The 26,403-nt window shown below is 42.9% G+C and overlaps 1 pseudogene; it reads left to right on the forward strand.

Moving 5' to 3' along the window:
* The first annotated feature begins 674 nt into the window (after positions 1–674).
* Positions 675–10,729, forward strand: LOC142689577 (large ribosomal subunit protein eL27-like; annotated as a pseudogene).
* Positions 10,730–26,403: the final 15,674 nt, after the last annotated feature.

Here is a 26,403-nt window from a genome sequence, read left to right on the forward strand (position 1 = left end):
TATAAAGCCTCTCCTGTAGACAGCACTATTCAGCGCCCCTGTCGACATGGCTATACAGTCTCCGCATACAGTGCTATACAGCCCCCCTGTAGACAGTGCTATACTTTCAAGCATCACAAAGATGGACAACCACTGCGGTGCGCAGCGCGGCAATGTTTTCTTTTAAGCCACGCCTCTAATCCCTCCAAATCCCCGCCCACACAGTATCATGCTCCCATAGTGCCTACCACACAGTATAATACAAAATAGCTGCCCCCACACAGTATAATGCCCTCTAGCTGCCACCATACAGTATAATGCCCCCATAGCTGCCACTATACAGTACACTGACCCACAAGGTAGGCTTAGATACAGGACCCCAGCAGACAGTAATCTTATACTGTATAAGATTAGTGTCTGCTGGTGCCCTGTATCTAAGCTTAAAAAGCAGTAGGCTTAGATACAGGGTCCATGTGTGATACCGTTTGTTAGACCCTGTATCTAAGCCTACCACAAGGTAGGCTAAGATACATGACTCCAGCAGACCACAACGTTACACTTACCCTCTCTCTTCGGCTCCAGGTGCAGCGGATGTCCCAGCACCATCTAGGGTCGTGATGTCATCCATGGGACACAGTGTCGTGATGTCATGGCGCGGGAAGTTGTCAAAACTTCCACTGCGCTCGGGAAGGAAGATGGGTAAGTATGTGTCGTTACTATAGTAACAGGGGCCCGTTTATTTTATTACATAGGCCCAAATTGCGACCACTGCGACCCGAATGTGGCAGTCGTCAGGGATTCGGGGCACCGGGCCAAAGATACGGGTTTGGGCCCCGAAGGCCCGGTGCTAGCAACACCCCTGCCTTATATGCATTTGGCGTGGGGAATTTTTCAACCCCATTATTCTGTTTAGTGGGTGATGGTTGTTACTTAGTACTGCTCAAAGAGCTGCTAGTCTTGCTAAAGTGTATTGGTCAAGTTTGTCTCCTAGCCTTACGTAGACTGATACATTGTACCAAACTGCAGTTACGTGAGCATGACTAGGTGAGGGTAGATTTCAGCCTTAGAATGTCAACGAGACTGTTTCCATGCACTGAGAACAAGCTGAGATTTGGAATAGGCCGAGGAATTGAAGCATAAATTACATTGGAAAGTTGCAGAACTTTTCTTTATACAAAGAAATGTATATACATAAAATTGGACAACTCCTTTCAAATATAACATCATAAAACTCAACAATAAAAAGAAGTTCGAGTGGAAAACGCATTCTGACGGTTTATCTTAACAGATCAGTATTTGTAGATTTATTGAACTGATAGTATTGATGAGCAATACAGATAACAGGAGACCTTTGGTATAAGATTTTTTTTTTTTTAATGTGTTCTCTTATATAGACACACCAATGTATTTGCACACATGAAGGTAGCCAAATTGTTAACTCTTTTGAGAAAATAGGATCTATCAGAAAAAAGTCACGAATTAATGTGGGCTGGGATTCGATTTGTAACATTCATTTTGGTTGTTCTGCCAATATACATAGTAATGCTGCCTAAAAAATCTGTGCATTTTTGCAGGCATTTTGATGAAAATGTCCCACAGTTTTGTGTATACAGCTCCATTGCAGAAATATGTGCACCAGGTTGATGGAGTGCATAATCTGTAGCATGCAGTTATGTATTACTTCCCTGCTTCTTGCTGATCTCGTCCTGACTGTAGAGTCTGTGGTCAGACCATATTAGTGTTATTCTCACACAGCAGATTATTTACCTCTGAGAACAATTCTCAGCTACATTTTCTCTCTAAAATCACAGCTTGTCAGCCATGTCAGCCTGAGAGACGAAGGGGAAAGGAGACGCAGGCACACAGGTTAAAGCACTTACTAAATGGAGGGAGTGGAAGAGAGCAGCTTCACAGGGAACACCAACTGAGCTCTGAACTTGCAGGTCAACAAGCAAACATGTCAGAGAAAACAGCTCTTGAAGAAGAAGCCATGCAGAAATCAGTCAACAGCACAGATAAACTTCAACCTTTCCAGTTACAAATATCCGTGTATAAAAATTATTCTTACCCATTACTAATGTGCACATACCTTATAATATTAACTTCAGCGAATTATAATCATTCCTGGTTGGGTATATTCTCTTGACGTCACAATATGGCTGTCTTCACTTTGGCAAGGCCACCTAAAGGTTTAGAGGCTACCTTAACTGCAGAACGTGTCTTTGAATGATTACGCATATATATCTAAGATCAAAATACAATGTAACTTTTTTTATTTTCACAATCTTTATTCTTACAAAAGACAACATCCATTAAAAAATTAACATAATAATCACATAAATTTACATTTTACCCTCCCTATATACCCTCACCCCTCCACAAGCCTGACACAGCAATATGATTCAACGTGGCTAACCATGGGCTCCAAATGGCTAAAAATGTGTCCATGTTATTTAAAGAGGCAAACTACAATTTTTCAATTTGGGCTTAGTTGGTACCTAGTGAGAGAGCCAAACTTGCAAAATTGTCTTCCTAGCCACTAATAATGAAATACCTACACCACGTTATACTTTCACTATGGGTAGAAGTATAACCAGGAATACAAAATGTGATATTAAATAACATATCTGTATTATAAATTTCTTTAATCTTCTGAATAACGAAAGAGAAGTAACATCTTAATTTTGTTCAATTCCAAAATATATGAAAAAGTGTTTCGGTGTAAATTTGACATTTACGCCACAGGCAAAACTCTGGGCCCAAATTTAGCCAGTACCGGAAAGTATAGCTTGATACGGCAGAACTAAATTTGAGAATCCATAAGAATCTATTAGGGATGAAGAGTAGGACATCCTCAAAATCCTTTACCATTCTTCTTCCAAAATGGTACCACAATCACCTTTTTATTTTATTTTCAGTTCTAGAAGATTTTCTTCATTACTTTATTGAATTAGATAATTATAAAATGTTAAAATGCCCCCTCTCTGATTTTGACTTTTAAAAATTATGTTTAAGTATTAAAATGTATAAAAAAAAAATGTTGGTAAAATATTGTTGACCTCAATAGCAGATATTTACAGAAAGATTTATTTTTCAAATTCAATTCTACCTTATGACTTTCAAAAGATTTAAAAGAATGTCCAATATACAATTGACATACTACAAATATGACACTTATGGACTCCCATTCATCAAAACAAGTGCGTTTTCTCCATTGTGAAATCACAACAATCACCAATGTGACATCATCACAACAATCACCATAGTGACATCATAACGGGCACCACTGTGATATTGTCACAAAAATCACACAACATTCATGATTGTAACATCACAACAATCACTATTGCGACTTAAAAATAATCACAATTGGGACATCATCACAACAATTACCATTCTGAAAAAATCACAATAATCACCGCTGTGACATCAACACAAAATATCACAATTGTCATGATCACAACAATCACCAATGGGACATGTCACACAATAATAACCATTATGACATCATCACAACAATCACCATTGCGACATCACTACAATCATCATTGTGACATCGCAACAATCACGATTGTTGCATCACCACAGCAATCACCATTGTGACATCACCACAATCACCATAGTGACATCAACACAATCACTATTGCGACTTAAAAATAATCACCATTGGGACATCATCACAACAATCACCATTCTGAAAAAATCACAATAATCACCGCTGTGACATCAACACAAAATATCACCATTGTGACATGTCACACAATAATATCCATTATGACATCATCACTACAATCACCATTGTGACATCACTACAATCATAATTGTGACATTGGAACAATCACGATTGTTCCATCACCACAGCAATCACTATTGTGAGATAATAAAAACAGTCACCATTGTGACATCATCACAACAATCAACACTGACATTATCACAGCAATCACCATTGTGACATTATCAAAACAGTAACCATTGTGACATCACCACAACAATCACCATTGTGAAATCATCAAAACAATTACCATTTTGACATCACAGCAATCACCATTGTGATATCATCACAAAATATCACAATTGTCATGATTACAACAATCACCATTGTGACATCACAACAAATATCATTGTGACATCATCACAATAATCATCATCTTGACCTCATCACAACAATAATCTTGGGGACATCATAATAGCAATCACCATTGCGACATCACAGCAATCACTATTGTGACATTATCAAAACAATTAACATTGTGACATCACAGCAATCACCATTGTGACAGCACAACATTTACATTTGTGACATCATCACAACAATAACCATTGTGAATCACTATTTTGATATCCTAATGTAAAGGATCTGCCAGACACAGCTTCTGTGTCGACGCCCATGGTTAATCAGTCTGCATCTGCTCCTAGGTCTGATAGAGTGAATCGATCTGCTACCACTCAGGCTGGTAGGCTGAGGAGTGGGAGAACCTATCACAGGCTAGCCAGACGGAGCTAGCTCCCGCCCTCGGTCTATTTATACTTTCATTTCCTGTTCTTCCTTTGCCTGTGATTCTGTCTGGTTTCCTGGCTCTGCTGTTCCTGCTAGTACTATTGACCTCTGCTTCAAATTGACCCTGGCTTTACTGACTACTCTCCTGCTCTGCGTTTGGTACCTCGTACACTCCTGGTTTGACTCGGCTCGTTCACTACTCTTGTTGCTCAAGGTGTTGCCGTGGGCAGCTGCCCCATTTCCCTTAGCTTCTGTGTACCCTTGTATGTTTGTCTGTCGTGCACTTATTGAGCGTAGGGACCGTCGCCCAGTTGTACGCCGTCGCCTAGGACGGGCCGTGCAAGTAGGCAGGGACTGAGTGGCGGGTAGATTAGGGCTCACTTGTCTGTCTCCCTACCCCGACATTATATAATCACAGGCCCATATACCTTTTCTACCCTGGTTCCTACACAACTATGGACCCCCTTGAGACCCTGACTCAGCAAATTCAGGGTCTCTCCCTACAGGTCCAAGCCCTGGCTCAGAGGTGCAACCAGCGTGATGCTAACCAGGTAGTGCCCTCCACCTCACCTCTTGAACCCCACCTCAAGTTGCCTGACCGGTTCTCAGGGGACCGGAAGACTTTTTTCTCCTTTCGGGAGAGTTGTAGGCTCTATTTCCGATTAAGACCCCACTCCTCAGGTTCTGAGAGCCAGCGAGTGGGTATAATTATGTCCCGGCTCCAGGACGGCCCCCAAGAATGGGCCTTCTCCTTGGCTCCTGACGCCCCTGAACGTTCCTCTGGTGACCTTTTTTTTCTGCTATCGGGCTCATCTATGACAAGACTGATAAGACTGCCTTTGCCGAGAGTCAGCTGGTGACCTTACGTTGAGGAGTACTGTTCTGACTTTGGGAAGTGGTGCATAGCTTCTCGGTGGAATGACCCTGCCTTGAGGTGCCAGTTTAGATTGGGTCTGACTCTCTAGATCAGGTTATGGCTTTAGCGGTACGTCTTGACCGACGTCTCAGGGAACGACGACTTGAATGTTTTTGTGCCTTCTCCTCTGGCTCCCCCATGATGGCTTCAGAGGTTCCGTTGCTTCGTTCTTCCACGGGAATCTCGGATGAACCAATGCAACTCGGGGCCTCCTTGTCTCCCCAACAACGTAGAGAGCTCCGCAGGAAGAATGGTCTCTGCTTCTACTGTGGGGATGACAAGCATCAAGTGAACAACTGTCCAAGGCGTAAGAATAAGCAGCCAGAAAACTTCCGTGCCTAAGTGACCATCGGGGAGGTCGCTTGGGCGCACATTATTTCCTGTAAATATGAAACCTAATAAGATCTTGCTTCCCTTTCAGGGCTCTTTTGAGGGTAGGTCTGCCACCGGCAGTGCCTTCGTGGATTCAGGGTCTTCTGCTAATATTATGTCTGTGGAATTTGCTATGTCTCTAGTTATGCCATTGATTGATTTGCCTAAACCTGTCCCGGTAGTGGGTATCGACTCCACTCCTCTTGCTAATGGTTATTTTACGCAGCATACCCCTGTTTTTGAACTCATTGTTGGCTCCATTCATTTGGAGCAGTACTCTGTACTGGTGATGCAGGGATTATCGTCCAATTTGGTTTTAGGCCTTCCCTGGTTGCAGATGCATAATCCCACATTTAACTGGAATACTGGGGATCTTACCAAATGGGGTAATGAATGCATGACGTTCTGTTTTTCTGTTAATTTTATTTCTCTCCCTGAGGAGGTGAACACTCTACCTGAGTTTATTCAGGACTTCGCTGATGTTTTTTCTAAAAAGGCCTCCGAAGTGTTACCTCCTCATAGAGAATACGATTGCGCAATCGATTTGGTACCAGGAGCTAAGCTCCCTAAGGGTAGGATATTTAATCTCTCTTGTCCCGAACGTGAAGCCATGAGAGAGTATATCCAGGAATGCCTGGCCAAGGGTTACATTCGCCCCTCTTCGTCTCCGGTAGGTGCTGGCTTCTTCTTCGCAGAGAAGAAGGATGGTGGTCTTAGGCCGTGCATCGATTACCGAAACTTGAATAAGGTCTCTTCAATCAGGTTCAGGGGGCCCAATGGTTCTCTAAGTTTGATCTTCAGGGGGCTTATAACCTTATCCGCATCAGAGAGGGGGATGAGTGGAAGACTGTGTTTAACATACCCGAAGGTCATTTAGTATACCTCGTTATGCCCTTTGGGTTGTGTAATGCTCCCGCGGTCTTCCAGAATTTCATAAATGAGATTTTGAGAGACTACCTGGGGGTATTTCTTGCAGTGTACCTTGATGACATACTTGTGTTTTCCAAGAACTGGTCCTCCCACATTGAGCATGTCAGGAAGGTGCTCCAGGCCCTACGGAAAACAAACTCTTTGCTAAAACCGAAAAATATGTGTTTGGGGTGCAGGAGATTCAAATTTTTGGTCAAATTCTCACTCCTAATGTATTCCGCATGGACCCTGCCAAGGTTCAGGCTGTGGCTGAATGGCTCCAACCTGCCTCCCTGAAGGCGTAACAGTGCTTCCTGGGGTTTGCTAATTATTACAGGAGATTTATTGCTAACTTCTCGGTCATCGCTAAGCCTCTTACGGATCTTACTCGCAAAGGTGCTGATCTCCTCCACTGGCCTCCGGAGGCGGTCCAGGCTTTTGAGGTCCTTAAGAAGTGCTTTATCCCGGCCCCAGTGCTGATTCAGCCTAACCAAATGGAGCCATTCATTGTGGAGGTTGACGCCTCCGAGGTGGGAGTGGGTGCTGTCTTGTCCCAGGGTACCAGGTCCCTCACCCATCTCCGTCACTGTGCCTACTTCTCCAGGAAGTTCTCGCCCACTGAGAGTAACTATGACATTGGCAACCGCGAACTCTTAGCCATTAAATGGGCATTTGAATCGTGGCGCCACTTCCTGGAGGGGGCTAGGCACTAGGTAACGGTCCTTACCGACTACAAGAATCTGGTTTTCCTAGAATCTTCTAGGAGGCTATACCCGAGACAAGCTCGATGGGCTTTGTTTTTTTACTAGATTCAACTTTTTGGTCACCTATAGGGCTGGGTGTAAAAATATTAAAGCTGATGCGTATCTTCATGGCCAGCCCTCCTTCGGAGGAAGATCCTGCTTGTGTTTTGCCCCCAGGTATAATCATTTCCTCTGTTGATTCTGACTTAGTCTCCGAAATTGCGGCTGATCAAGGTTCAGCTCCCGGGAACCTTCCTGAGAACAAGCTGTTTGTTCCCCTACAATTCTGGCTAAGGGTACTCAGGGAAAATCATGACTATGCACTATCTGGCCATCCAGGCATCCTGGGTACCAAGCACCTCATTGCCAGAAACTATTGGTGGCCTGGGTTGCCTAAAGACGTTAAGGCCTACGTCGCCGCTTGTGAAATTTGTGCTAGGTCCAAGACTCCCAGGTCCCGACCAGCGGGCTTACTATGTTCCTTGCCCCTTCCCCAGAGACCTTGGACCCATATCTCCATGGATTTTATCACCGATTTGCCTCCATCTCAAGGCAAGTCGGTGGTGTGGGTTGTAGTAGACCGCTTCAGTAAGATGTGCCACTTCAAGAAACTACCCAATGCTAAGACGTTAGCTACCTTGTTTGTCAAACACATCCTGCGTCTCCATGGGGTTCCTGTCAATATTGTTTCTGACAGAGGGGTACAATTTGTTTCATTGTTTTGGAGAGCTTTCTGTAAAAAGTTGGAGATTGATCTGTCCTTCTCCTCCGCCTTCCATCCTGAAACTTATGGCCAAACCGAGAGGACTAATCAGTCTCTAGAACAATATTTAAGGTGTTTTATCTCTGACTGTCAATATGATTGGGCCTCCTTCATTTCCCTCGCCGAATTTTCCCTTAATAACCGGGTCAGTAACTCGTCAGGGGTCTCCCCCTTTTTCTGTAATTTTGGGTTTAATCCACGGTTCTCCTACATTTCACCTGGTGGTTCCAACAATCCCGAGGTAGATGTCGCTTATCGGGAACTGTGCACAGTCTGGGCCCAGGTTCAGAAGAACCTAGAGGCATCCCAGAGCTTACAAAAGACTCAGGCAGATAGAAGATGTTCTGCTAACCCCTTGTTTGTGGTCGGGGATCTGGGGTGGCTGTCTTCAAAAAATTTGCATCTTAAAGTTCCGTCCAAAAAATGTGCTCTCCGGTATATAGGGCCGTACAAGGTCATTGAGGTCCTTAACCCTTTCTCCTTCAGGCTGGAGTTACCCCCGTGTTTTCAAATACACAACGTGTTTCATTCCTCCCTCCTGAAACGCTGCTCCCCGTCCTTGGCTACCTCGAGGAAACCTCCGGTCCCTGTTCTCACCCCTGAAGGGGTAGAATTCGAGGTGGCCAAGATTGTGGATAGCAGGATGGTCCAAGGCTCCCTCCAGTACCTGGCCCATTGGAGAGGATACGGGCCTGAGGAGAGGACTTGGGTACCCGTCTGGGATGTTCATGCTGGGGTATTGCTCAGGAGGTTCCATCTTCGGTTCCCCAATAAGCCAGTTCCACCTAGGAAGGGTCCAGTGGCTCCTCATAAAAGGGGGGGCGGGTACTGTAAAGGATCTGCCAGACACCGCTTCTGTGTCGGCGCCCGTGGTTAATCAGTCTGCATCTGCTCCTAGGTCTGGTGACTCGATCTGCTACCACTCAGGCTGGTAGGCTGAGGAGTGGGAGAACCTATCACAGCCTGGCCAGACGGTTCTAGCTCCCGCCCTCGGTCTATTTATACAGTAGGCAGGGACTGAGTGGCGGGTAGATTAGGGCTCACCTGTCTGTTTCCCTACCCCGACATTACACCTAATTGTTGTGATGTTGTGATTGTTGTGATACTGTCCCAATGGTATTTGTTGTGGTGATGATTGTCACGGTTTGTGGGTTAGTGGACCCACTAGGCCGTACCGCCGTAGCGGGGAGGAAGCTGGCCAAACAACAGGGAACCCCAGCAATACAAAGTCCCATCACAAGGGTACCTGGATAGTCCAGACAGTGGTCGCAGCTCTGGCTCTGATGGAGATGGGTGCAGCCGGTAACGCCAGACGTGGCGGATGACAGCAGGTGCCGCAAGTTGCGCCAGATGTGGCGAATCCCTCTGGACGTGGCAGATGACACAGGACGTGGCAGATGACACAGATGCCGCAGGTTGCGCCAGACATGGCGAATCCCTCTGGACGTGGCAGATGACACAGGACATGGCGGACAAGACTCTAACTAGTAGGCACAGGAACAAGAACACAGCACGGGATACAGGAACAGGTAACAGGGCACGGGTAACAACTGGAACGGGAAACACTAAGGGACCGTTTGCAAGACAGACTTAGGAATAACTAACAACGCTCAGGCAAGAATCAGACGGGCTGGGGCCCTCTTATAGTCCAGGAAATTATGTGTGTTGATGATGATGATTTCCTACATGTGCGCGCGCTGGCCCTTTAAGAGCGGGCACGAGTGTGCGTGCGCACCCTACGGGATACAGCGGACCGGAGCGGCAGTGAGCGCTGGCGTCTCCTGGGAAGGAGATGGGGACCAGCGCTCACAGATCCATGGCTGCGGGCATCAGGAGGTGAGTGGACCCGACGGCCCGCGGCCATGGACGCTACAATCATGATGTCACAATGGTTATAGTTGTGATAATGTCCATTGTGGAGAACGGTCTCATCTTGTAACATCATGAGAAAAATAACCATTGTGACATCATCACAACAATCACCATTGTGACATTACAACAATTACCATTGTGACATCACAACGATCACTATTATGACATCATCAGGACAATCACCATTACAACATCACTACAACAATCCCCATTGTGCTTTTTATGGCAATCATTAAGCTAGAGTGAAAATAGGTGTGTTTATGAAACCAGAGAAGGATGTCCTTGTTCTAGCAGGCCGCTACGCTGGCCGCAAATCCATCATTGTAAAGAACATTATTGATAGCACCCTTAGAGTGTCAGTACAGTCACACCATGGTTGTTGTTATTGACCGCTATGCCCACAAGGTGACTGCTACCAACTGGACAATAAGTGAATTGGAAAAGAAGTGAATTGACAAGCAGTCCAAGATCAAGTCTTTTTTTAAGGTTTACAACTGCAACCACCTCATGCTTACCAGATACTGTGTTGATATCCCCCTTGACACAGCTGTGGTGAACAAGATGTCTTCAGGGACCTAGCACTGAAGTGTAAAGACAGAAGAGAGTCCAAAGTAAATTTTGAGGAGAGGTATTTGAAGGCAAAAAATAAGTGGTTCTTCCAGAAGCTGAGGTTCTAGATCACTGTTCATTTGGACCAACATTAAAGTTGATAAAAAAAACTGTGAAAAAAAACAATCACCATTTTGACAGTACTACAACAATTACCATTGTGACATCATCACAACAATCACCATTTTAACATGATCACAACAGTCACTATTATGATATCACAACAGTCAACATTGTAACATCACCACAACAATCACTATTATAAAAAAAATACCCCAACAATCATCATTGTGACATCATCACAACAATCATTATTGTAACATCATCACAACAATACGCATTGTGACATCACAACAGTCACCATTGTAACATAACAACAATCTTCATTGTGACATCATCACAAAAATCACCATTGAGCCATCTCAACTATCACCATTGTGACATCACAACAATCAAAATGTGACATCATCCCAACATTCACCATTGTGTCATCATCACAACAATCACCGTTGTGACATCACTGCAATCAACATTGTAACAAATACATTTGTGACATCATTACAACATTAACTATTGGGAATTACTATTATGACATCATCACAATTGTTGTGATCTTATAATGGTGATTGTTATGATGCTGTCATAATGCTGAGTGCTGTAATTTTGACACAATGATATTTATTGTGATGATGTCCATTGTGGAAAACAGTCTCTATTGTAACAGCATCAGATAAATCACCTTTGTTATCATTACAAAAATCACCCTTGTGACATCATCACAACAATCACTATTGTGACATCATCCCAACAATCACCTTGCAACATCACTACAATAATCACCATTGTTCTTTCTTTTCACGGCGGCCATTGAGCTAGAGTTAAAATGGGCACGTTTTTGTTCTAGCAGGGGGCTACGCTGGCCACAAAACCATCATTGTAAAGAATATTGATGATGCCAATGTTCTTTACAAGGTGACTGCTACCATGGGCAAGAAGTGAATTGCCAAGAAGTCCAAGATCAAGTCTTTTGTGAAAGTGGACTACAACCACCTCATTCCTACCAGATTCTCTGTTGACATCTCCCTTGACAAGGTTGTGGTAAACAAGGATGTTTTTAGGGACCCAGCTCTGAAATGTAAAGCCGGAAGGAAGACCGAAGGAAAAGGTGAGGAGATGTACAAGTCTTGTAAAAACTAGTGGTCTTTCAAGAAGCTTAGTTTCTAGATCATTGTTCATTTGATATAGCATTAAAGTTAAGAAAAACTGGAAAAAAAAACAATCACCATTGTGACATTACTACAACAAACAACATTGTTACATCATCACAACAATCATCATTGTGATATCATCACAATCACCAGTATGACATCATCACAACAACCATCATTGTGATATCATCACAATAATCACCATTACGACATTATCACAACAATCACCATTGTGACATAATCACCACAATCATTATTGTGACATTATCACAAAAAGGCTAGCCGGCAGAAGCAGTGTAAAGCTCTGGGCAATGTTCTGCTGGGAATCCCTGGGTCCTGGCATTCATGTGGATGTTACTTTGACACGTACCAACATTGTTCCAGACAGGGTATACCCCTTTATAACAATGGTATTCCCTAATGGCAGTGGTCTAGTCCAGCAGGATAATGCTCCCTGCGACACTTCAAAAATTGTTCAGGAATGGTTTGAGGAACATGTGAAAAAGATCAATGCGTTGATTTGGCCCCAAAATTCTCCAGATCACAATCTGATCTGTGGGATGTGCTTGAAAAACAAATCTGATCCATGGAGGCTCCACCTCGAAACTTACAGGACTTAAAGTATCTGCTTTGAACGTCTTGGTGCCAAATACCAGACGACACCATCAGATGTTTTGTGGAGACCATGCCTCAATGGGTCAAAGCTGTTTTGGTGGCTCGAGGGGGAGCTACACAATATTTGGCAGGTGGTTTAAATGTTATGGCTGAACAGTGAGTACCTCACTGGGAATTTAACTGGGGACCTAGTATTTCTGTAAGTGTGTGTTTCCACCTGAAACCCAATTCCTTATACCTTATCAGTCTCCCATAACTTGTGAAACACCCTTTCGATCTGTCTGTGCTGATTTTCTTTCCACTGGTGTTTGTTATAAAAGAGGACACTTTTACAGAAGGGATTGTTTCCAAGTCCAATACCCAGCTAAAATATAATAGAAAACCGGATCGACCCAGCTGGATTTTTTTTCCATATTTATAGGCTATTATCAGCTGTTCTTGGGCTAGCCGGCCAATGATGCACATCCTATAGTGAAACAGAGCACGATCATATGATCGGTTGCCATGAGCAATTTTCCACAGTGCAAAATTGTATTCGATTATTCAATGTCTGGCCTAGTGCAAAGCGTTTATATATTTTTGTGATTTCGTATAATATCATGAAGGCACCATCATATTTAATGTACACATCAGATATTTTATTTTGAACACATATATACATTAATACCTTTATGCTGTGAGTACAACATAAGTGATACAATCTATAGGACAGAATATACATGTGTGCAGTATACAATTATGTTATATGCTATTGGTGGTTGCCAGTCTATTGCAGGGACCTGCGCTCTTAATGATGTGATTTATCCCCACTTTATCAGAGAATATTCATTCTATTCTATAAGGAATGAGTATTAGGTGACTGCCCAATCATAGTCCCATACATCTCAATAGACTCCTATGGAACATCTTTGTCTAAATCAGGGTACACAATGTTTTCCGGTCCGAGGGCTACATTGTCAGATGGCACCACACCCAAGGGCCACCAGAGGTACTCCCATCTGAGACATTTATAGCATATTGACAGTCTATGTCATAAATGTTTGATAGATGGGGGTTCTATGGTCCCGGACTGTGCTGCTCATGCACAAGTATTTCCATAGTAGATTATAGAATTTGACAGCTGAGCATTTCACATCTCCCATAAACTACAATATAGGGAGCCACACACATTCGCAGCCACCTCTCCATCTCGTCTCTTAATTTCTGGTGGGCTAAATCTGTAGATATGCCATAAATGTCTGATATGGGAATACCCCTTTAAATGTAGCACTCTGGGTAAAACTGATGCACTATGTTACACTTCATACAGGTCCATAAGGGGGCGGTGCATGACACAGTGATTCAAAGACCACCAAAGAGAGATTAGCAGTCATGTCTGCACTAGATATAACACAGTAACAGTTTTGCCTGGATTGCTCCTTTAAGCTGCTTAGAATAGAATTCATACAGCCCCACAGTTTCCCTATAACAGTGCTAGCCAAATAGTACCCCATAACTTTGCCAGTCACACAGTGCTATCCATAAAAGTTCCAGCAACACTGTGCCCCAATAACTGTTCTGTCCACACAGTGCCCTCCATAATAGTGCCAGTCACACAGTAAATGCCATTATGCTATCCAACTAAACCACGGGTAAACATACTGCCTATGCAAATGGATCATATGCTTAAGGGCCCAAAATGCCACAGCAGAGATACCAGCAGGAGTGGACTGTTGCTGCAGGAGGTAACTGTGGCGGTGGAAGTAATGTGACTTACTGGGGGTCTTGCTTTCAAGTATCATGCTGTGGCTTACCAATATAGAGGGTGTTGCTGACTAGTATTGGGTGTTGTTTTCTCTCCTTGGGAGATGTTTCTCTCCTGCCTGAAAGGATTTTACCATGTCCCAGCAATGGTCAAAAGAAATCTGGTAAGTGACTGGTGTGTAGTGAGACAGAGTGTGATAGGTGCATGTCCGACATGCATTCTATGTGTGAGTGGTGGGTGTGCGACATGCATTCTATGTGTGAGTGGTGGGTGTGTGACATGCTTCCTATGTGTGAGTGGCGTGTGTGCGACATGCTTCCTATGTGTGAGTGGCGTGTGTGCGACATGCTTCCTATGTGTGAGTGGCGTGTGTGCGACATTCTTCCTATGTGTGAGTGGCGGGTGTGCGACATGCATCCTATGTGTGAGTGGCGTGTGTGCGACAAGCTTCCTATGTGTGAGTGGCGGGTGTGCGAAATGCATCCTATGCGTGCGTGATGCGTGTGCGACATACATCCTATGTGTGAGTGGCATGTGTGCGACATGCATTCATTGTGTGAGTGGCGTGTGTGCAACATTCATCCAGTGTGTGTGGTGCCTGTACGACATGCATCCCATGTGTGAGTGGTGGGTGTACAATATGCACCCTTTATGTGACTGGTGTGTGCGTCATGCATCCTATGTGTGAGAGGCGCGTGTGCGACATGCTTCCTATGTGTGAGTGGCACGTGTGTAGCATGTGTCTAGTGTGTGAGCAGTGTGTGCGTGGCATGTGCCCACAAATAGTGGCTGAGCGTGGGCCCACACACACTTCTTGCAGAGGGACCCTGTGGAGTTAGCGTCTTCCCCTGAACAAAACATCAAAGAACTTTTTTTTGGTTTTTTTGATCGAGCCCCCATTTAATATCTTCCAGTGTTAAGGTGGGGGTGGGGTTTTTTCATCTAAAGAGCGACCTATTGTTAATGTACATCTGTTACATCTTTTTTAAGTACCCTCTCCTTCCTCGTGAGTAAAACCTTTTTGACCTAGTCCCAAGTTTATGTCATGTTTTGTTCATTTCTGTGAACACCAACCATAATCTTACAGTATTGACAACAGAATTTTCCATTAATGTATCTCCTCTTAAAAACTTAGCATCTGCTCCACGTCAGGTGTGGATCAAACCCTTCTTCTGCTCTTAACGTATGGCTTTTGGTTGTAGAGGTGATTATTTATGAATGATTAAATAGGTCGATGATTCATTCTAATTTTTGGGATGAACAGTTCAGTTATATGTTGATGCCAATGAATCAAATACTATTAATGTTATTTCCCAATGAGGTCTTCAGAGACTTTCTTCTGAGGTTATGTCGTCAGGAAGGTTCATGCATGTGATGAGGGAGATGTAGAGCAGAGCATCTCTTGATAGGTTCACTTTGCCGATCGGGATCTCTGAAGATGTTTTTCCCTTCTCACTAATATAACTAACGTAAACTGGTCCTTGGAGGTCAGCCGTGGAGATGTTGGCATTGGAGGTCTGGCTTAGGTTGATACTAGACACTGTGCCTTCTTCAGTGTGGTGATCATAAGAGACTCCACCAAGAGTCCATCGCCTGACCAAGGAAAAATATAAAGTTTAGACAATGTTGGTCATGAAAACTATATTTGTTTCTTTGTATTAGTCGTTCACATATCTTGAGCTGTTACAATAGTACACTGTCCCACAGTATGTTTAATGATCAAAAGGACCAGTCCAGACTTCAAAATGTCTTGTTCTGAGCCAAACCTTGGAAAACAAGACTACCTATGGTCCTTCAAAATCATTTTAAAGCAAATCACTGTAATGGTTGTACTTAGTAATGGTCACCCAAGATCACTCAGAAAAAGCTAAATGCAATATTTGAGGTGTTTACTTTGATGAACTGTCCTTAGGAGAAGCCGAAAATGTTGGTTTTGACTCCTAGGACCCCAAAGCAGAACTTAGGGGATTTGAAGAGCCCTGCAGTCACTTCATTGTCACACAATACAATCCATGTCCATATGGCTGTGTCTAGTACTGAAGCTCAACCCCATTTATGTGAATGGTTCTGAGCTGCAGTACCAGTCAAAGTCGCATGGATGAGAGCAGTGCTGTGTTGGGTACTGCAGTACGGGGGTCAGTGAGCAATGGTAACCCTTCTTTTTGCTGATCGGTCGGAAATTCACTTCTGATCACTCATTTCTGGCCTAATCTAGGGATAGGCCATCAATGTCATTTTTTGGAAAACCACTTTAAGGCTAGGATCACACATACAGTTTTGATGCGGTTATTTGTCCATTTGTGGCTCAGTTTTTTTAATCAAAGCGAGAAGTGGATTCAAAAGGAAGGAAAGGTATAAAGAAAAGACTGATGCATCTCCTTTCTTTTGTGTCCACTACTGTCTTTGGGTCAAAAAAATGAGTCAAAATCCGCCACAAAAACTGCATTAAAACAGTGTGTGTGATCTTGGCCTAAAAGTCATCACAAAGAGGAGACAGAAATTAGGAAAACTCTTACCTCGCTATTTTGCCCTTAATTCATTCCCACCTACACTAACCAATTCACTTCTATTGACCACAGACACCTTCCCGTATATTTGCGGGAAGGTGTCCGGGCCGTAGAAAGCCTCCTCAAAAGATAGGGCCGGCCAAAAATGCGACTGGCTGTCCGAGGCCGTCAGCCGCTGACCGTGCCCGTAATTGCGGACCGCCGTGATTAGGGGCACGGCCGTGTGCATGAGGCCTTACAGACTGGTCCCTGTGCCAGAAGCCGGTTAATTTCCATTCTTAGTTTGACGCCACTGTGCTCTCCTGCACAGTGCCATAGGATCAGGTCGTCAGTGTGACAGTCTGATCCTGTGCTGTGACAGGGAACCGAAATAATCAGTTTCCTATCACAAAAAAAACCCTAAACAGAGCGCTTCTTTTGAGTGCTGTGTTCCCGAATGCTGAAACCGCAGCTTCTGCATCTCAACCCAGCGTTGTCAGTAATGATGTCACAGGGATCCCCTGTGCAGAGAGGGCTTTAAGGCATGCAGAGAAGATGTGTTCTGCGTGTGCTCTCCATGTCTGGCAATACAGGTCACTAGAAACGTGATTAAATGGGTTGTTACCATTAGATCACTGTTAACAGAGATTTGTACATAGGGACAGAAGGGAACACATAGAAACGGTGTTCCCTGTTAGCCCTTGTCCCTATAGTAAAAAAAAAAAAAAATGAATAAATAAATAAATACAGTAAAATGTAAAAAAAAATAAAAGTAATAAAGAAAATAAGAAAAAAAAGAGTAAAAATATTAAAACTCTTCTCTGCACGCACCAATTTTTAACATTCTGCGTGACACGAACGCGTTTTGCATGGGTGTCAGGTGCTCAGGCATAAATAAGTTTCTGTCAGGCAGAATGTATGTTATGTCAAACATAAAATAATTATCCCCGGTCACCAATTTGAGTTTGTTCTACCCCGGCCCTATCTACAGTACATTTGTGCCTTTACTTAAAGTATCATTCATGTGCAGGTACTGCGTCTCAAGCTAAGGGAGGGGGATACATTTAGCTCTAAAGTGACGTCATACATTACAATGTACACATATATTATATCACTATGCACGGCAGAATTAGAGGCACTCTGGCGCTCAGATGCACCATTTCACCCTCTCACAACATTTTCAGTGCCAGTCACGTGATAATGGCGCTCCATTCAACTTTCAGAGTGCATTCAAATGGGCAGGTTAATTTTGCTGCACCCCTACCTCTCCTCCTCTACATCTTGCCACTCGCAAGAAGGAAGATGTATCATGGTATGACGTGTGATTAGGACAGAGATGTGGAGGATGGGTGGTTGGTACCTTTGACTACCAATGACTACCAATGAAGAGGCGGAGCTGATGTAGTCACGTGACTGGCACTGATAGCGGGGAACGGAAAACTCCTTTAATTTTTGTGGTAAATATTATTAATTCAACAAACTACCTCAAACCTAGCATAAAAAAACCTAGGAAAAACTGTATAACTTTTTTCCTGTTTTTCACCATTTTTCCCTAAAAAAGACCTACAAAATTTAGCTGAAATCTCAAGCTATCAGGTATTAGGGTATGTTCACACGCAGGGTTTTCATGCGTATTTCGGGGCGTTTACACCTCGAAAAACGCCTGAAAAACCAGAAGATGAACGCCTACAAACATCTGCCAATTGAAATCAATGGGAAAAACAGCATTTACTTCATATGGGCGTATTTTTGTGGCGCTGTTTTAAAAAACGGAGCGTAAAAAGACACTCCGTAAAAAGAAGTGCATGTCACTTCTTGAGGCGTTTTTTGGAGCTGATTTTTCATTGAACACTATGAAAAACGCCTCGAAAAACGCCTCAAAAGAAGCTCCAAATTAAAAGAAGCTTCAAAAAACGCCTGAAAATCAGAGGCTGTTTTCTCTGAAAACCGCTCCGTATTTTCAGACGTTTTCTAGTAAGTGTGTGAACATACGCTTCAGTTGACGCAGAGTTTTTTTTACACGTTTTTTGACGCGGAAAACGCGCCAAAAATCGACCGAAAAGGCCTCCAATTGATTTCAATGGGAGGCAGAGGTGGGAAAAAGAAGCGACATGCCCTATCTTTGGCCGTTTACGTCTCTGACCTCCCATAGACTTCAATGAAAGGCGTATTTCGCTGCTTCACCCGCGACCATTGAGCGCCGCAGGCATAAAACGCTGTGAAATACGCCCGAAGATAGGGCACGTCCCTTCTTTTTCCCGTGAGCCGGTTTTTTCGCTCGTGGGAAAAAAACGCCTCCGCCTCCCGTTGAAATCAATGGGAGGCATTTTCGGATGTTTTTTGGCGCGTTTTGTGGCGCGGTTTCCGCGTCAAAAAACTCTGTGTGAACTCCCAAGTCTGGATAAGTGATTTAGCACATGCTTAAATGAAGGATACGATCTCCAAGATTGACTATCAGGCCCTCACCTCTTCAGTACAAGCACTATGAAGACCAATCCGCAGACCAGCATAATCGCTGCAGCGACTGCCACCATAACAATCTCATATACCGAATTTGAAGGAACTGAAAAGAGAACAAGACAAGAAATGACAATTTATCAACCAATTTATACCAGAATTAACAATATTGTGTACTCTCACATTTCATTTTTACCCCAAAAGTAGGGGTGGCTTGAAGCCACGGGGCCCCCCATCTACCTTGTGCCATTTATAATACTGTTCTTCTCATATGGGACAGAAGCTTTTTTTGGTCCCACTCCAAGGCCCACATACGACTGCAACCTCTGCACCCCCTATAGTTTCACCCCCGGGGCAGTGGCTTCTCTCTAACTATACCTGTGGTTGTAAGGAAGTTGATAGTAAATAAAATCTTTATCTAATCAGATTAAACCTCCAGGTCACAAGTAGATTATTTAGCTTTATAAGGCAGGTTAACAACTTTTTGAAATTTTTATGGGTTAGTCCATTTTTAGTGTATAATTGATGGGTCTTTATGGGGTGATGAAAGCAACTATGCTGGCTATATACATACACTGTACATATTTAAGAGGACATAAGTCATATATATGTGTCAACTAGGTGCAAACAGGTCTCAACACTCCTTTTTTTATTTTTATAAATTCTATGTAAACCATATTTAAAGTGACAGCTACTTTGCATATGATGTCAGGGCTGAATAGTCATGATATCCTTTACTCCGGTATGAGGGAAACAGTAGTCTGAGATTCTTCCTACACTGTGATGATGACTGTAATTAGGGATGGTGACGTCACTCACCAGCTACTCTCTACAGAATCGGGAAGCAGGAATAGGAGAAACAAAAGGAACCCCCATAGCATTACAACAATTACTTAACATCAGCACATCCCCCATCAGGGCCAACGTTTGCCCACATAACATTCTTTCAGAAATATAGCAAGGCAAAATCATGGGAGGCGGTCGAGAATGAAAATGAGGGACACCCCCTGAGCAGCTGCGAGAGTGGGGACACTCTGTAAAAGCCTACCGGACAAAGCATGAGAATGAAAGGTGGAACAAGGGAAGACGAAGATGATGATAAATATAGCGTGGAGAGAAGAACAGACCCACCATCCAATTAATTGTTGGGCAGCTATAGATGTACAATAGATGTATGGCAACCATTTTGCTCAGTGAGTGGGCCCTTCTTGATGTTATGTATAAGAGGTGTAGCCACTTCTGTTTAGCCTACACACACACACACACACACACACACACACACACACACGCACAGGCACACGCACAGGCACACACACGCACACACACACACACACACACACACACACACTGAGATAGAGAGAAACTGCAGCTGCATCACCTCCTCTCCCACCTCCCTGTCTAATATTTACTGTGTTACACTGGATGGATTCTTTGTTTACTCAGGAGGTTTCTAAACTTTTATGTAGGTTTCCTCTAGATTTCCCTGTTTACTACTGAAACTAATAGCAGTTGTTTATTTCTATAGGGCATTTGGTTGGTTTTATCAAGATTTGTTCTCCTGTCTGCAGATATCCTTATTCTGTTCTGTACCCAGAAGACCATTCTCTGGATGAAATGTTCTTACATAACTACCCGCCCCACACTGTACCCCAAGTCTTGTGATTGGTGCATAGGGGCCAAATATTGTTTTATTAGCAAGTCACCCCTTGTCCTGATCCAGCCACTACGTCACCATTTTGTTACATGGTGGGACCCGTTTAAGAATTTTTTTTATGAAATTGTCATTATGACATTATACAGCGCTGTGGATTATATTGATATTATATAAATAGTACATAATGAATAACATCCATAATTGGTCATCAGTTTATAGGGTCCTTTCAATATATCTTTAGTACATGACCACTCAGCTGCAACAACACAACATCCATACTTCACAGTCAGCCTGTTAAAATGGATAAATTGGGGTTGTCTTTTACCACTTTTTAAATAGGATCTGACCCAGGGATCAGCTGATCATCACAGGTCTGGCCTCAGTGACCAGATATTAACATTAGGGAAAAAACATTTTTTTGCCATTCATCATCAAATGTATGGACATGCTAAGTCCTCCAATGCAGGAACTGCTTTTACAGTTCTAAAAAGAGGATTTCCCCCTCTATAGACTCCATATACCCCTTTAATCATTATAGGATCGGACGGTTAGAGGAAAAATTGTTGGTGGTCCCTGCAACTGATCTACATTAATATAAAAGCCGTAAATTTTGTAGGTACCTGGATCCTTTTCTGAGTCATTGTCGTTTCTAACCAGAGACATCCTGCAAAATAATCATATAAAATGTTAGAAACTCAAGAGCACATATATTCTATATAATCTGCAGGCTACATGAAATGGGGACGAGGGGAATGTGGGGCCACTGGAAAGTACAGCGGTTTGCCTTATTAAGAAGAATTAATCTCCAGGAAGGACGCAGAATGGGCAACCATGTAATATACAGTAGAGTCCTTATTTGCTGTGGCTCGTCAATCAAATAAGGGACCCTCTGTTAGACATCCATAAACACTAATGGAGCATATGGACATGAGTTGTCCTAATAAGATAACCCTTTTTTAATGATCAACAGGTATTCACCTGGAACTAAATTGTGAAAAATATGTATATTATGACAACTATAATTTGAATAATAAAAAAAGAGCCATTAACGAGATCTATCAACAGCAACTAGCCTGCTTGCTGATGGTTTCTAAGTAGAGAGTTTTCTGGAACTGCATAGAATAAACATGCAAAATAAGTGAAACAACATAAAAAAGGTACGAAAATGTAATACAGTGACCCTAGATTTTACTGTTACTGTCAATGGAGACAATGTTAATCTAAGGTGGACCGGATGCTCACTTTGACATGAGCATATATGATTTATCTATCTATCTATCTATCTATCTATCTATCTATCTATCTATCTATCTATCTATCTATCTATCTATCTATCTATCTATCTATCTATCTATCTATCTATCTCATATCTATCTATCTATCTATCTATCTCATATCTATCTATCTATCTATCTATCTCATATCTATCTATCTATCTATCTATCTATCTATCTATCTATCTATCTATCTATCTATCTATCTATCTATCTATCTATCTATCTATCTATCTATCTATCTATCTATCTATCTATCTATCTATCTCATATCTATCTATCTATCTATCTATCTATCTATCTATCTATCTATCTATCTATCTATCTATCTATCTATCTATCTATCTATCTATCTATCTATCTATCTATCTCATATCTATCTATCTATCTATCTATCTATCTATCTATCTATCTATCTATCTATCTATCTATCTATCTATCTATCTATCTATCTATCTATCTATCTATCTATCTATCTATCTATCTATCTATATCTATCTATCGATATTTGGTCTATTTCACGTTTTTATTAAGGACTGAGAAGGTTTCTGCTATCTTATAAGCATGACGTGTAAAACAAAAATATTGCCCTCCCCCTCCTTCAGTCAAAGGATCAGACAACTGTTGAAGGGTTTTTCCTGTGTGTATGTCAATTAATTTATCACAGCTCATTCAGTACTTTAAGTAATTTTAAAGTCCAAAGTTAGACTTAGATTATAGAACAATAGCAAGACTTCTACAATGATAACCAGAAAAGAACAAGGATAGCTAAACTGTAGAATACACTGTAAAATATCCAGCATATACAAACACCCCTTTACAGTTATACATATGGATATAATAAATATAAACAGTGAAGTCAAATGCATTGCATAACTTGTACTGTTCCTGAGTTAAAGCCTGTATTAGGCTGGGTTCACACGTGGCGGAATTTCACTTAAATTCCGCTGCGGACACTCCGCAGCGTTAATCCGCAGCGGAGCCGTTTGTCCATTGACTTTCACTTTAATTTATCAGTGTTCGTTTAGACGATGCGTAAAATTCCGCTGCGGAGCATAGGCTGCGGAGCGGAATTTGGTGTCCGCAGCATGCTCTGTCTGTTGCGGAGCAGTGGCGGACTCATGGCGGAATTTCTCCATTGACTTCAATGGAGATTCTAAATTCCGCAATGAAGTCCGCAGCTGTCACACATGTTATGTGTGCTGCGGATGCGTCTTGCTTTTTTAACTTGACATTTCTTCATTCTGGCTGGACCTATGTATTTCTAGGTCTACAGCCAGACTGAGGAAGTCAATGGGGCTCCCGTAATGACGGGAGCGTTGCTAGGAGACGTCTGTAAATAGTCACTGTCCAGGGTGCTGAAAGAGTTAAGCGATCGGCAGTAACTGTTTCTGCACCCTGGACAGTGACTACCGATCACAATATAGAGCAACCTGTCAAAAAAATAGAAGTTCATACTTACCGAGAACTCCCTGCTTCTGTCTCCAGTCCGGCCTCCCAGGATAACGTTTCAGTCTATGTGACGGCTGCAGCCAATCACAGGCCAAGCACAGGCTGCAGCGGTCACATGGACTGGCGCGTCATCCAGGGAGGTCGGGCTGGATGCCGAAAGAGGGACGCGTCACCAAGACAACGGCCGGTAAGTATGAAATTCGTTTACTTTCACTAGGGAAAGTGCTGTCCCTTCTCTCTATCCTGCACTGATAGGGAGAAGGGAAGCACTTTTCCCGCAGTCCGCAGCAGCTAGTCCGCATCAATTTTCTGCACATTTTGTGCAGATCCGCAGCAGAATCTGCAACGCAGATTCTGTGCGGCATTGATGCGGACAGTTGCGGAGGAAATCCGCCACGTGTGGTCATGCCCTTATACTTCAGAGCTGCATTCACAATTCTGCTGGTTGCTATTGGAAACAGTCAGCAAGCTTCAGACAGAAACTTCTAACTGCTTAGCTGAACTCCTATAATGAAGGTTGTCTGTTACATCAGATTACTATACAGTGCCTGGTGTAAAGATTACACTTCCCAGCAATGTAAATCACTAGAGCAAACTCGGTGCAGACACTGATCCAGCAAGGAATGCTAGAAGTTTTTCTCTCTGAAGCTTGCAGAATAGTGAATGCAGCTCTGGAGTATAATACATGATAAAATACACAGACTCCCTCTCTGTATGAAACTGTAAAATAGCGGACATACCATTTAAAGGGCACATACCCTTATGCTTTATTTGCAAATTTTTTACTTCTTAGGGCGGGTTCACACATGGCGGATTTTCACTTAAATTCGGCTGCGGACACTCCGCAGCGTTAATCCGCAGCGGAGCCGTTTCTCCATTGACTTTCACTTTAATTTAGCAGTGTTCGTTTACACGATGCGTACAATTCCGCTGCGGAGCATAGGCTGCGGAGCGGAATGTGGTGTCCGCAGCATGCTCTGTCTGTTGCGGAGCAGTGGCGGACTGGTTGCGGACTCATGGCGGAATTTCTCCATTGACTTCAATGGAGATTCTAAGTTCCGCAATGAAGTCCGCAGTTGTCATGCACATGTTATGTGTGCTGCGGATGCGTCTTGCTTTTTTAACTTGACATTTCTTCATTCTGGCTGGACCTATGTATTTCTAGGTCTACAGCCAGACTGAGGAAGTCAATGGGGCTCCCGTAATGACGGGAGCGTTGCTAGGAGACGTCAGTAAATAGTCACTGTCCAGGGTGCTGAAAGAGTTAAGCGATCGGCAGTAACTGTTTCTGCACCCGGGACAGTGACTACCGATCCCAATATACATGTATCTGTAAAAAAAAAAGAAGTTCGTACTTACCGAGAACTCCCTGTTTCTGTCTCCAGTCCGGCCTCCCAGGATGACGTTTCAGTGTAAGTGACGGCTGCAGCCAATCACAGGCCAAGCACAGGCTGCAGCGGTCACATGGACTGGAGCGTCATCCAGGGAGGTCGGGCTGGATGCCGAAAGAGGGACGCGTCACCAAGACAACGGGCGGTAAGTATGAATTTCTTTTACTTTCACTAGGGAAAGTGCTGTCCCTTCTCTCTATCCTGCACTGATAGGGAGAAGGGAAGCACTTTTCCCGCAGTCCGCAGCAGCTAGTCCGCATCAATTTTCTGCACATTTTGTGCAGATCCGCAGCAGAATCTGCAACGCAGATTCTGTGCGGCATTGATGCGGACAGTTGCGGAGGAATTCCGCCATGTGTGGTCATGCCCTTAAGGCAGACAGCTGCAACCACGATAGTCAGCAAGGATGTAGCTTTCTGGCATCTAAGGTAGCTGAAATAGGCGCAAGGCAGGACCCCCTTTCTATAGATAGGCACTTTTTATTTTTAAAGAGGCAGTTCAAGGAAATGATCCTAGAATTAGTACTATGGAAAAACCACGATCCTTCATAAAAAATGCAATCACAGTTATTTACAGCAATATAATCAGCACACGTAGGTCTCCTTAGGATAGAATCACCTAAATATGGCATGGCTGCCCTTTAAATATAATCTAGAAAGCAAATGGCTCAAATAGTATTTTAAACATCAGATTCTTTCTTGAAGACTATTAGAAACGACCCTATATATAATGAGTGCAGGGCGATCGCTCTTACCTGGGGTGATGCTTGAGCTACACAGTAAGTGAGTTCTGGGCTATGCCTGTAGGAGCTGCTTCCTTATCAAGGTTCATTTATGAGGCTTTATGGCACATGAGTAGCACAGCTTAAGTTATGAATTAGTCACTATTTCACTTATATTGCTACAATTAATTCTGTGCACAATCTTACAGTTTAGTGCTCCCCCTGCAGGTCAATATATGCAAAGTGCAAACTACACAGGGCATTATAGCATCTAGGGTATTTGGCTTGAAGGAGAACTATCAGAAGATTTCTATTAGAGTCTGGTGTTTTTTTAATTTTTCTATATATATATATATATATATATATATATATATATATATATATATATATATATATATATTTTTTTTTATTTTTTTTTATTTTTTTTTTATTTATGTATTTTTTTTAATTTCATTTTCTTATTTATGTATTTTTTTTTTCTTGTGTGCTTAATGATTTTTTTCAGGGACAATACTTCCAACCCCTGTCCTCGGCCAGCTCAGTGTGATCATAGGGATCACAGAAATATTGGGCTTCTTGATCATAGGGATCATAGGGATGAATTCTCCATATCAACCTTCAGAATTCAGGTTTCACAAGTTAAAATGAAAAGACATTTAAGATAGTTGTATCACTATGATAAGCGGCTAGTGCACAGGAGCCTGAAATATTAGCTTGGGCGACAGAGAGGCAGCCTGTGA

Source organism: Rhinoderma darwinii, chromosome 1 (genome assembly GCF_050947455.1).
Source record: "Rhinoderma darwinii isolate aRhiDar2 chromosome 1, aRhiDar2.hap1, whole genome shotgun sequence".
NCBI lineage: Eukaryota > Metazoa > Chordata > Amphibia > Anura > Rhinodermatidae > Rhinoderma > Rhinoderma darwinii.